Below are 14255 nucleotides of genomic sequence, written 5' to 3'. Positions count from 1 at the left end.
GAAAACAGATGGGCAGCTGAGCAAGCATACCTGTATTGAACGCAGAAATCAATAGAGACAGTTATTTCATAAACGGCTCCACTAGGCACGAAGGAAATTCATGGCTCAGAGCGAGCGGGTGGTTGGAAAAGGAGGAGGGGTTTTGAAAGATGCAAGTGCATCCTTTTTCAATGGTGGCTTCTTCTCAGGGGTAGCTGGAACATTCACAATTGGGCCACGGCTGAACACACCCAGATCAAGCACTTAGACTATGACATTTTCATTTTTGTATCCCTGACTTAGACCTATTATGATGCCTACCACTAGAACACTCATATATAATTTATATAAACATTATAATGTATATTCTGTATATTCTACATTTTTATACTGTATATTAATATAATTTCATAAATGCATTATTATTATATAATTATTATTACGTATATATTTTAAACTAGACAGATTTTAATTAAGCTGATGGTGTGATTTCTGATAGACTTTTTTTTTTTTCCTGACAAACTTAAATGAGGCCTGGGTAACTGGTAATTATGGCCTGAGAAAAAAAAATACTTGTGGTTGAAACAAAGAAAGCATGGAAATCAAATGACTAACTTAATCTGGTCAATTAATAGGAAACAAAGATGGCCAGATTTGTATCCCCAAATCATTAGCTGGTAATTAAACTTCCCCCACCTTCACTTTTTACCAGAGCACTTTTTTTGCTAGAGAATTCCCATGAAAAATTACAGACACCTATTGTTTTCTAATATGTGCATCACCAACCTTAGATTATCACAATTAAAATAATCAATTAGTTCTCTGTGTCTCTGCAGCCAGGACTGAGGTTTCTCTAAATGAGATTGGACAAGGTACGTGTGTTTGTGTGTGGGTATGTTCCAGCTTTTAAACCAGTTCTTTCCAAGAGTGTCATCAAAGCTTGTACTCTTGTGTGGCTTTGTCTAGAACTTAAAATCTGAACTTACTCTTCCTTTCTTCCCTGCCAAAGTGAGTACAATGCTCCTCATTAAGAAGAGGAGTAGAGGAGTAGGTTGTGTGTGTGTGTGTGTGTTATAAAACAAGTGACATAGGAACATGGAATTGCCATATTCCAACAGAGTCTTAGCCAACTAGCCCAGTATTCCATTATCCATCTGTATCCTCAGGGATCTGCTATGGAAGTGCAACAATATTATCTCTAATTCCAACCATAAAGGAAAGTCTTTCATCTGTTTTGCTCACAGTTTGATATCTTTCTATCAGTGACAAATGTTTTTAAGTTTTCCTTCAACCCATTTCCAGGTGAGGGCCATATATGATAATATTTTACAAATTTACATATTCAAACGGGCATTATCCATTTCAGAATAGTGACTTTGAAACGCTACACATTTTCTTATGATGCTACTCATTCATTAGCGTAGCTAGAAGAATGCTGGATGAGGAGCCAGGCAACCAGGCTCCTAGGTGTGAGTCTGCTACTGATTATAAAGTGTGTCCTTGATAAAAGCTCTTCTTCTTGCCTGCTCTCAGTTTTCTTGTTTCTAATGTGGGAGGACTGATGTTCTCTTAAACCCTGCTGGTTCTAAAAGTATACAATGCTATAGCTTCTAGGGCCCAAATCTTGGGGGACTTTTGGAAATTGCCTCTGTCCCTTATGATACGTTCTTTAGAATTTTCTTAGTGGTTGCAACTTTATTTTTTTCCATTGAAGGCAAATTTGATTGGCAACAGCTAAAGATCATTAAGAGCTGAGTCAAGGGATTCAAGGCCTCAATCAAGCTGGTTATGAGCACTTTAGGTAAAAAATGAGCTGTGACCATAAACTAATAAGATTCTTTTTCTCAATGCGCTATGTAAATTGACTTTGAGAGCCTCACCCAAAGACCAGTTCCAAAAAGAATTCGAGTACTGACAGCTTTAAGAGGACTGTTTTGAAGAGAAAATACTCTTCATTTGGCCCAACAGGTTGTCACATGTTGCGCCAAAGTCAAAATAGTCTCATCATTTTTGAGGACTTTTTAAAACTGTAGTTTGGATGTAGCAAGCCAGAAATGCTTCTTCTTATAAAGTTACAAAGCAGTTGTGGTGTAAAGTATTACCATACCTCTTTATTATAATAGTTATCCAGGTTGTGAAGAGGTTGCTCTTGTCCGGTGTTCAATTTATTATTATTACTGATAATAACAGTAGCTAATGTGTATCTGCCATTCTTATCTTCTGTGTTTCCATGACTCTATGAGATAAGGAGCAGATGAAGAGATTGTGTGGTTTCTGAGTGGTCAAGTGACTTGTCCAGGATCACGAAAGTAGGAATCAGCTCAACAATGTCGGGACATTTCTCAGCCCACAAAGCATTCCACATATATTATTGTTATAAGTTTAGAAATTCAATTATTGGTAAATGATGTTTTTTTCCTTAATTGCACCTTGCCGTGATTTTAGCTTGAGTTGCTCCAAAATGTAGAATCTGAGATGAAAACTTGGGTGCAGGCTGTTTATTTGGTGATAATATCCAAAGAAATGGGAGTGAGGGAGTGGAGAAAGTGAGGCAGGGAAGGATTATCCAGGTTGCCGCTGGAGGCAACGAGGGCCTAGTCCTGTGGCTCCCGACAGGAGCACAAAGAGCGCAGCCTGCAGATCTCCACCCTGCCAGGGAAGCCTGAACAGCCAGTCACCGCACAGGTGCCTATTGGCTGGGGATTGCCACTGGGGGGTGGCTCTCTGAACTTCCGATATTGACTTGTGCTTAGGCTGCGTGGGATGCTCATGCGAGAACATTCTACAGCGGAATACAGATGTGGGCAAGCTCATCCTGGAAGTGGAAAGGGCAGAACGAGCTGAGCCTGTGCTCTTAAAGAATTGTCCAAGCTGACTGCTCCTGGGACATCTGTTCCAATCCCCACAATGTTGACACCATTGAAATTCCCTTCCTCTCACCCTTTTCTACTGAAATTCCACTCATCCTTGAAGGTTCAAGCAGGTGCCACGTCCTTTGTGAAGCCCCTCTCGCCCCATGACCTTCTCCCTCTGACTTCCTACTACAGTTCAGTCGTGAGGCCATCAGATAGTCTACTGATGTCTCAAAATTGAATAACACAGGGATTAGGGGTGCTAACCCTTGTGTTGTTGAAAATCTGCATATGACTTGACTCCTCCAAAATGTAATTACTAATAGCTTACTGTTGACTGGCCGCCTTACCGATCACGTGCATAGTCGATTAACACAGAGTTTGTACACTCTATGTATTACAGACGGTATTCTTACAATAAAGTAAGCTAGAGAAAAGAAAATGCTGTTAAAATCATAAAGAAGAGAAAATACATATGCAGTACTTATTGTATTTGTTGAAAAAAATCCATGTATGAGTGGACCTGCACAGTTCAAACCTGTGTCAACCGAGAACCCACTGCACTTGCTTACAGGCCCGTCTCCCCCCACTAAACTTGAATTCCCTAAGGATACGGGTTGAACTTGTTCATTACCATCACACAGAGCCAAGATCATTGTGGATCCTCCACACATTTTTTTTTTCTAAAGATTTTTATTTGTTTATTTGAGAGAGAATGCGATAGAGAGAGAGCATGAGAGCAGGGAGGGTCAGAGGGAGAAGCAGACTCCCTGCTCAGCAGAGAGCCCGATGCAGGACTCGATCCTGAGACTCCAGGATCATGACCTGAGCCAAAGGCAGTTGCTTAACCAACTGAGCCACCCAGGTGCCCCTCCTCCACACATTTTTATTGATGAAATACAGGAGTGAATAAAGATCCTCTTTGCATGGTTTCCTGTATTTCCATCCTGACCTCCTTTGCCTTCACCTTCCCAGACTAAGACAACAGAGTACTCACCCTTTCTATCATTTTGGTGCCTTTCCCTGGACCTTCTCCAGACCCCTTTGATCTTGAGCTGCAGCATCCAGAACCGCTGAGAGGGTTCCAGGTGACCAGGCACCACGGTTGTACATAACGGCGTAGTCCCGGCATCTGTTTCTCTGACTCTCGACCTGGAGGCAGCAACTTCTACTTCGTTGCTGGCAACTGTTGTAATGCCCCACATTAGAGTGATTCATGGACAGGCCTCTCTTCTCTAATGGACTGTGGACTCCTGAGGGGAAGGCAAGTGTCTTATTCATCTTCTGAGTCCCACAAGGGAGAGAAGGTGACATACGGAATGGTCAAGGACAGCCACCTTCTCATATAATGGTAACAATAATAAAGATAACTCGCAATGATTAAGCACTTACCACGTCCCTGTCTCTCTGAGTGCCCTGCATAAATTACATCATTTTCTCACTCCGACTTTTGAGATGATCTGGTTATTACCCCCATTTCACAGGCAAGGAAACTGAAGCTCAGAGAGATTAGGGGACTTGCCTGTGATTAGGCTTCTAGCAAGTGACAGAGTCAGGATTGAACTCAGGTCTCCATGTCCCTAACCAATATCTGTGCAACTACAAAATCCTGCATGGTTTGCTGAGGGCTCTCCAAAAGACTGAAGAGAGCAGACTCACCAAGGATAATCGGGGAAGATTTCTGCTATTTGTTTGGATCAGTGGTTCTCAACCAGGGGTGATTTCACCCTTCAGGGGGACATTTGGCGATGTCTGGACACATTTTTGGTTGTCACAGCTAGGGCAGGGGAGGGGGCTGCCGGCAGCTAGTGGGTGGAGGTCAGCTGTCCTACAAAACATTCTACATGGCACAGCTAGCTGAGAATCATCTGGTCCACATTGTCAACAGTGTTGAGGTGGAGAAATTGAGGAGGTAGGATGAGGAGGAAGTGGGTCTAACACAACACAGAGCAGGTTGGAATGAGCTCACTGCATTTCTTAATTTACCATTCACTTACCATGCTGGCTCAGGCTGACCTATGGCAGCAACCTCACGTTCAAATGCTTTGTAAACTGTAATGTTCCTACCAAGGTTAAATTCTTTTCGTCAGCGTCACCTCCCTGCTGAGCCCACGTTAACTGACTTCTCGGGACTTCCTCGGAACTTGTCTGAATCTGTTCACGCTTTCAGCCTCCTTTTCTGCAACAGAATGCCAAGTCCTCTCTCCTTGGCCATCCCTTCGCACTACTGCCTGAAGTGAGCACAGAAAATGGTTGTCTCTAACTTCCTTCATGATTTTTAATGGGGAGTGGCCTTTTTAGCCGGTCTGCTACTCCAGGCTAATGCGTTCAGGGATGTTCTTTTCCTTCCCAGCCTCATACCTGGTGTGGTTTCATTAAAAATACAAGATTTATCAATTTGGGTCCTATTTATAATCTACTCAGAGAAAGGATTTATTTCTGGACAGCTTATTGTTGGCTTCTTTAGATGATCCTGGTGTCTGACAAGGCCTCCCATCTCTAGAACTCATACAGGTCCTCTTCAATTTACCTGCTCTGACCTCGTACTTAATGTTGGCATCTCACATAGTCCTGCATCATGACCCCAAGTCTCCTTGCGAACACTGCTGGTCTTGATGGCCTACTGTGGACATGATACTCTGGGAGGGACCCTAATCTTCACACCCAATTTCTTGCCCAAACCCCCTGCTCACCAGGATAGGAAGATTTGACATATCTCTCACAGTAAGACTGTAGAAGGCCAAGGGTCCAGTTTGCAATCAGCTTTAGAGGATTTCACTCAGTATTCTGGGTCCCTTTGGAATTTATAATAGATGTTTCATCCATGATTTTCTCTGTACCTTTTTGAATTTCTAACTTTGTTCGGCCTGTAATGGATTACAATCAATCAAACAAGCAAGCAAGTAATCAATAATCTAAATAAGTAAATAAATAAGAATTCTGCAATTTACTGCCTGCTATGTGAAACAATGGTGCCAAAGTAAATGTTCCAGACTTGCAGCAAAAAGGAACATGTCCAGCTTTATGTATTTAGGAGAGGGGTGTGATGAGGGAACAAGGGTGGGATGTGCACACTTCATATAATTCCTTTCTTCCCCCAGTCTCCCAATAGAAGATAGTTAAATACAAAAGATAGAATGCTCTGGCCTAAAGAAAGAAAAAAAAAAAAAATCAGCCTGGCTTGAGGGAAACAGAAGTTGGTAGCTTTCCATATTGTATCTGGTATCATCATTCAAACCCCAGCATTGATTTTTAAAAGCAAAGCTGGTGCTTCCAGATCCCAGGCAAACTACAGAGCACACAAGTTGGTTTGGCTGGGCCTCCCATCTCCCTGCTTTTTTCTCTGTTTAATATCACAGAAGGAAACAAATTTTGAGCACCAAGGGTGGCCCTGCTTCTTCAGATGGCCATTATGGTCATTAGAAAGGCCAGAATCATCTTCAGTAGCAGGGATCCCAGGTTCCTTCTTTTTAAGCGCCCAGGAAGGCTCTTTTTGCAACATCTTGGCAAATAATCACTGGAGTTCCACTTGGAACTAGGACCAAAGATAAGCCAGAGTCAACAGTAACTTTATCCTGAAGCTATCTATATTCCAAGCTTTGATGCCAATCAAATTCTCCATCTTTTATATTCTTGCCATCATTAGATACTGCCAAAAAATTCAAGCCCACTGGTCATTTATTTTTCCATTTCAGGCTTCTCATTATGAAATGTTGGACATTATTTTTTTCTTAACCAATTTGTCCTACCACAGCTGCCCTTTCCTCCAAATGCCATCCAGAACCCCAATTTCACAGTAAACAAACTCCTCTATATCTTCAAGTCTCTAGAGTCCATTTCTGCTCTCCCTGGTTTTGAGTGGATCCTGGCAATCATTCAGGAACACTGCAGTCTAGTGTGGGTGTTAAGAGCTCAGATTCTGGGTTCAGATTCCAACTCTGCCACTCACCAAATAGGTCACCTTGGGCAAGGTACCAAAATTTTCTTAGCCTGAGTTTCTACATCTATAAATGAGAGGAGAAACTCCTTCAGGATTATTATGAGGATTAAATATGTATATGCATGAAGTAATTAGAACAGTACCTAGCACATTGGAAGACTTTAAAAACAGTAGTATTTATGGGTGCCTGGATGGCTCAGGCAGTTAAGTGTTTGACTCTTGATTTAGGTTCAGGTCATGATCTCAGGGTCATGAGATGGAGCCCATTGTCATGCTCCATGCTGGGTGTACAGCTTGCTTAAGATTCTCTCTCTCTCTCCCTCTCTCTCTGCCCCTCCTCACCTTGTGCATGTTCTCTCTCTTTCTAAATCAATCAATCCAACAGTATTTAGTCAGTCCAGCAATGACTGTCTGAATTCGTGCACTTCAGTATTTATTTTGTTGGAGGTTTTCAATATCCTTTCAATGATGCATTTCCCCCTTCAAGCCATTATCCTTCACTCTTATGTAAGACGTACAGACAGTAACTACACTTATCACGGTGAACATGGCATAATGTATACAATTGTCAAATCACTATGTTGTGCACCTGAAACTAATATCACATTTTATGTCAACCGCACTTCAATACAAAAATAAAAATTAAAAGTACCTCTTGCTGTGAGACTCATCATTGAAAGATGGATTGCTCTTTACCCTTTATCCCTGCCACAACCTCACGTTTATTCAGGACTTGTGCATCATGTCACAGTACCTCACTTTCGAGTCCCCCTCCTCATACTGTGTGACATCTGTGATGGAACGACTGTTCATCCTCCTGGAGAACCACCTCAGTGGGCCGGTTCATCTGCTCAGCACCAACACCACAGTTTTGTCAGCTCCTAAACACCGCTGGAGGTCAGGACACACCTTGCTTCTACCCATTCACTGTGAATGAAGATTAAATGCCCATTTTACTTGTCTCTGAGGAGACGAGTCTCAGTCAAAGGCTCAGTCTTTTGCTTCAGAGCACACAGCTTAAATAATTAAGCCCAGATCTCCTGATTTTAAGTGCAGATACTTTGTACCGCACCAGAGCTGCTTCATAAGACTTTCTGGAGTTTATGCACATTTGTTTGGCATTTTAGTACCCCAAAGAAACATTTAATGTCATCTGAAAACTTAAAGATGCTACTCTTCTTCTCACCTGTAAATTATTTTCTTTTGTATAAATGGTCCTCTTTCATCGTCGAAGATGCGTTTCTTCCATGAGAATTCTATAACTCTCCTTTCCTAGCCTTTGGGGATGTATCTATAGTCCCATTTCTCTGAGCGAAGATGGCCCATTTTATCATGGCAGCCGTCAAGAGGAAAAGGACAATCTTCGAAGCCCTCAGCCCAGCAGGGTTACCACCCTACGGGGCTTATCAGCAGGCTGATTGTCATTCCGGGTACAAAGGTAGCTAATGGCACCACTGAAACAGGGAGTGAAAGGTCCACTGGGAGTGAGCTTGGGGCTGTTGCTGGTTGGTTGGGTTTTTATTTTCTCTTTTAAGGAAGGGGATGGGGATGGCAGATGGGTCACCCAGTAGTATCGCGGGACAGGATGTGGCCTGAGGTGTCTTCCAAGGAGAAAGGAATGATATCTCCTAAGGCATAGGAAGTGGAAAATGGTTTGGTGCTCGGTATAGGTCTACGAGCTTCTGAATAGTCCACATCCTCACATGAAGAGAACCAGACCAGAGGACAGAGGTGTTCATTTTGAGAAGACATGGACTTTTTGAAGTGAGGCTCCAATCAATTAAATGAATTGATTAATCACAATTAATTATGTATTGAAGACCCACTACGTACATGTAATGGGAAATCCTGAACTTAACAACAGAAACAAGAACAAAATAGCTTCTACCCTTAAGGAGTTTATGATTTACAGTTAGGAACCCAGCAGCAAACAATAAAGATGATTCACTTAACCTTTGAGGTGATCCACAAGACGCCCATATGTGATCAAATGTAAACCGCCCTCTTAGGGACAATTTAATCTTATGACTTTTTTACTGCAGGGATGAGAGTCCTTTGAGGATATGCATATTTTTTGTCCTTTACATCAGATGATCAACACTGCTCTGGTTCACTCCTGGGGTATACACCACACTCATTTTCAGTATTTCTACTATAAGAAGGAAAAAGATGGGTGAACTGATAGAAAATTATACACCGAGTACTTTTTATAATGTAGAAAATTGGGATCCACAGGAGAACCAGGTAGGCACTTGGGGCATTGAGAAAGTTTCCATTTGGGGTTCATGTATTAAGATCCACAGGGGTAAGTGGGGGAGAGGCAGATTTTATTCAGTAGTAAGAAAGAAGGTTTTACTGTGTCCAGAATTACAGTCAATTGCCTTCGGAGACAGTGAAGGGCTCATCACTAAAAGTATTCATGGAGGAGTTGGAAATATGCCATCAGGGATGATGAGGATGAAGGCCTTTTTGGGGACGGGAGTGTTGATTACTTGCCAAGTGTTGATTACTTGCCTTTCTACATCTTATGATCTCCAATTGCAGTGAAAGTTCCCAGAAGTGTAATTCTTCCTTAGATTCTTAGATTCCACCCCTTTCCTCCTCTCCAGTCATGGTTCTGAACACCTTTGAAACATTTCCATAGGAGTAGATGCAGGCTACAGAGGAAAGAAATATTATTTTGCAGCAACTGGTGCTCCATCAAAACAGAGGCCTTGCGAAATGACGGCAGACATCAGTAATCACCAAAGCGCTGGCCTTATTTATAGGTTTGAGGGAAAGATAAATACTGTACACGCACTTCTAATTAAGGCCAAGAGTTCCCAGCATGCATAGCTCTGCATCTCATTCCCCCTGTCACTGCTGCTACGGCTCTCATATTTTCTGTGGTTTCTCCTGATTCTTAGAAATGCTATGCTGACTAAAATGGATGGAGTCCCAAGTTGGCTGCAGGGCATAGCGATTTGATCTTCCACATGGCTGGAGCTTGGATTCACAAGTACCAAGGCTGCATATGCCCTTGTCTTCAGTGGCTGACTGGAGCATTTAAACGAAGGATGGCGATGTGGGGTGTAAGATTACCTGTGAAGGGACTCCAGCCCCACCACAGTACAGTGGTGGAGGGGAAGGAGTGAAGGAACCCAGAGAAGGGCTCCCTTCTCAATTCCATTCATGGCAACTAAGCATCTGTTGGGTTGGGAGGAGAGAGATAGTCTGTTTCCATCAGGCACATTTCTAAGATAGATGTCTAAATGGCATGAAGCTAATGCTCTTTTTATAGTCTCCTCTACCTATTACATAATGAAAAAAATTGAGTGCGTACCATGGACATATGAGTAATGGCCCTTAAAGAAAGTCCAATCCTAGCTTTGATCTTTGGGGGATGAGGACATCATAATCTAATGTAGCTAATCATGTCAAAGGCACAATCAATAAGCATACACTGATCTCACAGTATAATTAAGTCTCCATAAGTTCGTTTATAGACCAAATCAATCAAGACTATTCAGTCTGACCAGGAATTCATAAGTATCATTAATGAAAAAAAAATTAAGATTTATCTTGCAAAATATTAAAGTCTTGTTATTAAAAAAACTATCTATTCTTAGTTCCTTCTATAAATACATGACAATAAAATTTGTGGTCTTTTCTTGGCAATAGTATGACTTTTAATCACCACAGGAAAAAAATGAAAAGAAGTATTTTCTCCTCTTTATAGCTCTATGGAAGCCCCATCATTTTATTCCAGAGCTATCCTCAGGTCATCCCCAGAACATGTATACATAGTGAGCAAGGACTAGGCAGAGATCTGTTTTTGTTTGTTTGTTTGTTTGTAGCTTCCTTTGGCCAAAGTCAAGAATCAAGAAAGAATATAGAAACACAGGAAAACACAGAGCTAACCTAGGGATGGAGCATGGTTTTCTCTTTAGGACTTTTGACTTGAGTCCAGCTGAAAACTCATTTGAATTATTAACTAACTTTTCTTCTAAATTTTTTGTTAATATACTGACCAGGACCAGATGTCTGCCTGTCTCTATGTATACATATGTGTGTGTGTATGCATGTGTGCATGTGTGTATGCATGCGCGTGTGTACATGTGCGTGTGTGCATGTGTGTATGCATGCATGTGTATGTATGTGTGTATGCATGTGTGTATGCATGCACACATGTGTGTGCATGCGTGTGTGTGCATGTGTGTGTGCATGCATGCATGTGTGTATGCATGTGTGTGTGTATGCATATGCCGGAAGGCTAGCTACATGACAAAAAGACTTACTAATTGAAGAGTACATTTGTTCTCAATGGATATAGCAAATCCAACAGTGTAAATCTCAACTTAATGGAGTGTGTTAGAGTCTGTAGTGCACCATTTTTCACTCTCCAAGATTCATTTGGATAATTGCAGAAGCTTAGCACCACATCTTGGGAGGCATCAGCATGCAGTGGGGTGGAGGGAGGAGATTGATATTCATATTCCTACTATATAACCAACTATATAACTGACAAAAACCAAGACACTTCACATATTTGGCATCATTTTTTTCCACAATATGAATAATATCTATCTCTCAGCATAGCAATTTTTATTCATGTTTTATAAACAAGGTTATTAAAGCTCAAGAAATTAAGTAATTTCTTCAATATTTCATGATTAGTAAGTTGTAATCAGGGATTTATTAGAACCTCTGGAAATTGAGCATGGGAGTCTGAATTTATCAGAGAGGACTCATGGATAATTTGGTAAGGTCAGAGCTACAAGGGGTCATGACCAATATTTAGCACAGGGTCTCATACCGCAGGTGGTCAAAAAACTGTTGAATGAATGACTGGGAAATCCAGGGCAGTCAGCCTAGGTATAACAGAGCAAGGGAACAATGTGTGGTGTCAGGGCTGATTCTAGGAGTGCTTAGGCATTCAACCCAGGTGGAGAGCAGTTGTCAGAAAGTGATGATTTGATTCTGCAGACAGGGTTAGAGGTATGGGAAAACAGTCAAGAAATGAAACACACAGGTAATTGAGCATTAAATTCATAAGATTCAATTTAGAGTCACCTGCCCTTTATTGAGTAGCTGCTATGTGCTAAGTTCTTACTCTTCTATTTATGTTTTCATGTTCTCTTATTTCACCTTTACAACAATCATTTTTCACCATGGAGGAAACTGAGTTTCCTGAAGGGGTGACTTTCCCAACATCACAAACTAATATATAGTGAGGTCAGTTCTTGAACTCAGGTCTCCTGACTCCCTCCAGTGTTATTCACATAATGAACAGAGTCCATTTTCAGGAGGTGTCTGTCACCAACATCTAGCAGCACTTGGCTCCTCGGGCAGTACTCTCTGCTTGTCTTCCTTTTATTTCACCAACAGCTCCTTCTCTGTTTCCTCTGTCAGCTCCTTCTCATTCCACTGACTTCTGAACACTGGAGTGTCCATAGTTCAGGTTTGGTACCTTTTCTGTTTTCTATCTACACTCATTCTCTTGATGAGTTTATCTAGTCTAATAGCTTTAAATGCCTTCGTGATGAGTCCAACATTAGATCTCTAGTCCAGAGCTTCCTTGGAAGCTTGCTACAGCTCTACTTCAATGATCAAAACAGCATCTCAAATTGCAGCTTGTCAACACTGCGCTCCTGATATACCCCAGAACTTGGGTGCTCTTGCTCTATCCTCCATCTTTGTTAATAGCAACACCGCCCTTCCAGTTGCTCAGGCTCAAACCACAGAATGCTGAGATCTACAATCTCTCAGCAAGTCCTGTTGGCTGTGTCTTCAGAAAATGATGACGCCTGACTACATCTTACCACTCCTACAGTTATTCTTTTGGCCCAATTCATTGCCACCTCTTTTGGAATATTGCAAGAGCCCTTCCTCGTTGAATTTGCCCACCTTCAGCCTATTCTGCATATAGTGGCCAAAGTAACCTTATAAAAGTTAAGTCAAATAATGCCACTCTTCAGCTCACAACCAATTCACTTAGAGCAAAATCCAGTATCCTTACACCACTATACAAGGCTCTATGTGATCTGTCTCATTAAACACAAACTTCCACCTTAAAGCCTTTGCCCATGCTATTCCCTCTGCCTGGAACATACTTCCGCAGACATCTGCATCACTTGTTCCTTCATCATTTTTAGGTCTCTCTTAGCCATACTATCTAAATTTACTTCATCTGGGTGCCTGGGTGGCTCAGTCGGTGAAGCATCTGACTTTTGATTTTGGCTCAGGTCAAGAATTCAGGATCCTGACGTTGGGCTCTGTGCTGGGTGTGAAGCCTGCTTGGGATTCTCTCTCTCCCTCTGCCCCACCCCCATCCACCACTCACGCTCCCTCTTTCTCTAAAAATAAATAAACAAATAAAGACAAAATAAATAAATTTATATCATCTTCACACTTACGGCTCCCCATCCCCTTCCTCTATTTTTCTGCACAGCACTTGTCACTGTCCAACATTTAACCCACATACCTTTTTAATTGTCTCTCTCCCCTTATAAAAGTGAGAACCATGAACGAAGAAGGCAAGGATTGTTGCTATTTTGTTCACCATTGTATCTCCGGGAAAAGAGAAAGCAAAAAAGAGAAATGCCTGGCACCTAGGAGAAGTAAGACATAGCGTGTACTGACTGGTGAATGAGAGGGAGGGAGATCTATAAGAACCCAGTGTACCAGGAAGGGGCATGTGGCATGGTATAACCCCCAATCAACAGGCAGCAGCCTAAACAGTTTCAGGAAGGTGTGAGGAATATAGGCACCAGCCTAGAACCTCACGTATTCATTTTTCAGAAAATTGCCCCCAATATCCTGACATGATGTTCTTACGTCTCAGGAGAAAATACATTAGCTCTCAGAAACCTGAGAGATCATGAACCATGAAAGTAATTGTAAACAACTGTGTAAGTACAGAACATAAGTCCTGAATCTATTTCTTTTGTGGTAGTGCACAATTGCAAAACAAGAGTGTGTGTATATATATATATATATATATATAACTTATATAATGTAAATATAAGTGTAAATACATATAGTATTTGGTTGGCACTTAATGCATGCTATGTAAAATTTTCTAAGTTCTCTGTGTAAGGAAAACAATATTGACAGAAAAGTGGAGACTGGTAGTTTAGTGTTGTGTCAGAAATAAGGGCTACAGCTTCTGGCCTCATTTCTTCCCACATGTATTGAACTGGGGTCCATGTCCTGAGAAAACATTGGTGTACCAATAGGATGTACAGAGTATGCCAGAAGGTCTAACACTTGCACTTAAAAATATATATGGTAGTAGTTGTTAATTGTCATCCCGGTTGGGTTTTGCATTTTACAGAATCCAATCAATTTCAGTGACAGCTAAAATAAGCTGGGATCAAGAACCCACCAAGTGTATAGGCTTTGGTAAGTAGTTCTGGTACATGACCTGGTGTTACATTCCTGGGCTGGTTGTCCAATCAGCATTGATAACTCTGATCACAGAAGTCCCGTCTGAAGGAAATGCA

The sequence above is a fragment of the Mirounga leonina genome, unplaced genomic scaffold, assembly GCF_011800145.1.
Source record: "Mirounga leonina isolate KUSES-001 unplaced genomic scaffold, KU_Mleo_1.0 Mir_154, whole genome shotgun sequence".
Classification (NCBI taxonomy): domain Eukaryota; kingdom Metazoa; phylum Chordata; class Mammalia; order Carnivora; family Phocidae; genus Mirounga; species Mirounga leonina.
The sequence above is the reverse complement of the archived record's forward strand: the minus strand, read 5'-3'. Positions refer to the sequence as shown.